The sequence below is a fragment of the Physeter macrocephalus genome, chromosome 11 (genome assembly GCF_002837175.3).
Source record: "Physeter macrocephalus isolate SW-GA chromosome 11, ASM283717v5, whole genome shotgun sequence".
Lineage (NCBI taxonomy): Eukaryota > Metazoa > Chordata > Mammalia > Artiodactyla > Physeteridae > Physeter > Physeter macrocephalus.
Genome location: NC_041224.1, coordinates 155,343,741 through 155,346,052, shown reverse-complemented (window position 1 = coordinate 155,346,052; position 2,312 = coordinate 155,343,741). Strand labels below are relative to the sequence as shown.

The 2,312-nt window shown below is 42.3% G+C and overlaps 1 pseudogene; it reads right to left on the bottom strand.

Annotated features, from left to right (window-relative positions):
- Positions 1-424: 424 nt before the first annotated feature.
- On the bottom strand, positions 425-1,518 carry LOC102982165 (protein AMN1 homolog; annotated as a pseudogene).
- Between the last annotated feature and the right edge of the window lie 794 nt (positions 1,519-2,312).

Here is a 2,312-nt window from a genome sequence, read left to right as displayed (position 1 = left end):
CAGTCTAGCTCTTGATTCTTTTAATAAACTTTTTATTTTTGACTAATTTTTTTTTTTTTTTACTTTTAGATATACCTTTACTTAGACTTCTCCTAATGTTTATCCATATTGGTAAATTTCTCTTATAGCAGTTCAAATATCTAGGTAGGAGAAGGAAATTTCCAGGGAAAACAGGTAATTTAAAACTTTGTTATTTAAGAAACAAACACATTACCTTCCCCAAATACATCAGAGGGCATGCTAGGATTGCCATTTCAAGAACAATCACTCCTCAAACAAACTTAGAAATAACAGCACTATTAAAATGTTTAAGAGCCTGGTTAACTTCAAAGCATAAATCAGATTATTGGAGAGCCAATCTCTACATCATTGTTTCCTGGGAAAGTAGTATGAAGATCATAGCTTTGATAAGCTTCAATAAGCATCAATATACAGTCCACATCCCTTGCTTTAGTTTGTTTGGACCTACTAATTGCTCCAAGACTTCTCATGAATGGTCTGTTATCAGGGGGCATCCATGGAAGAGTAATATACATATCTGAGGACAGCAAGTAAGGACAGCTTCTACAGCCTCATCAGTCACATTCACACAATACCCCATATGAGTTTCCTCTAATTTCTTGGCACAAGGTCCACTAACAAGCGCAACCACACCACTGTGAGATACCTGAGGAGCTGAAAAATCAACACTCTGCAAAAATGGGCAGCTTTCTCCTAATGTCTGCAAGTACACATCAGTAATATCTATGCAGCCACCTAAATCAATGATCTTTTTCTTAGTTTATTTCGTTTATTTATTTTTGGCTGCGTTGGGTCTTCGTTGCTCTGTGAGGGCTTTCTCTAGTTGCTGCGAGCGGGGGCTACTCTTCATTGTGGTGCGCGGGCTTCTCATTGCAGTGGCTTCTCTTGTTGCGGAGCATGGGCTCAGGCGTGCAGGCTTCAGTAGTTGCAGCACGTGGGCTCAGTAGTTGTGGCTCATGGGCTCTAGAGCGCAGGCTCAGTAGCTGCTGCGCACGGGCTTAGTTGCTCCGCGCCATGTGGGATCTCCCCGGACCAGGGCTCAAACCCGCGTCCCCTGCGTTGGCAGGCAGATTCTTAACCGCTGCGCCACGAGGGAAGTCTCTAACTTTAGCAGCCGGCAATTGAGTGCAAGAACAAGGACTCCTTCATCAGTGAGATTGAAGCATCTTTTCAAAGAAGCTTCGTGCAGGTAAGAACAAGGTGAAGCCACAGCTTTTATTCCTTTTGAACTTATGGAAATTCTGTTTTCTTTTGAGGAATTTAAATTTAATTTCTTCAGTTTTCTGCAGTTACACAGGTGCAGGAGAGCAGTATCTGAAATATCACAGCTTCGTAGATCTAGAGTTTGGACTCAGGATGTAAAATCTCACTGATATTTGGATCTGTTATCTGCCCCTGCACGCTCATTATTTTGAACAGTCTATCTTTTATGTTGGGTGGCAAAGGCTTAATGTCTGTGATGTATCTAGAAATATTCTTCATGAAGCACCAAAGGCATCCGCGGCGGGCTCGGCATCGCGGCCGCCCTCGGGAGCCTCTTCCGCGGTCCCGGCCGCCGAAATCCAGCCAGAGACCGTCTGTCAACTCCTCCCCGGCGCAAGACGCTATTTTTGACTAATTTTTGATTTACAGAAAAGTTGCATAGATAATACAGAGAGTTTCTATATATCCCTTGCCCAGTTTCTCCTAACAGTACATTTGTCAGAACTAAGAAACTAACATTGGTACTATTGGTACTATTACTATGAACTAAACTCCCTACTTTATTCCGATTTCACCAGTTTTTCTGCTAAGATCTTTTTTTCTGTTTCAGGATCCAATCCAGAATACCACATTGAATTTTGTAGCTCTCGTTTTTTAAGGATCATTATTTGTTAGGCATGGGTCAACTCTGCCTCTTTTCTTCCTTGCTGCCAATGCTTCAGACATTTCATGGTTCGTTAGCACCTGCTGTAGAGTGTGAACAAGAGAAGGAAACAATTTTGAAATGCAAATCAGCCAAATGTTGTTATTTATTGGTCTGTGGCAGTTAGCTCAGTTGTTAATAAGGCCAAGGTTATTGGCTCCATCTCTGTCAATGAGTCAGCCGGCTTAGCAATGACAGGGGAAATTTTGTCCTGTGGCCATTATTTGCACCCTAAACCTCGTTCAGCTTCTCTCAAATGCAAACTTTTTGCCGCAATGGGGTAATGGTGGGAGTCTCTACCCTATCTATTACCTTTGCTACTCAAAGTGTGGTTCATGGACCAGCAGCAACAGCAACACTTGGAGTTTGTTAGAAATACAGAATC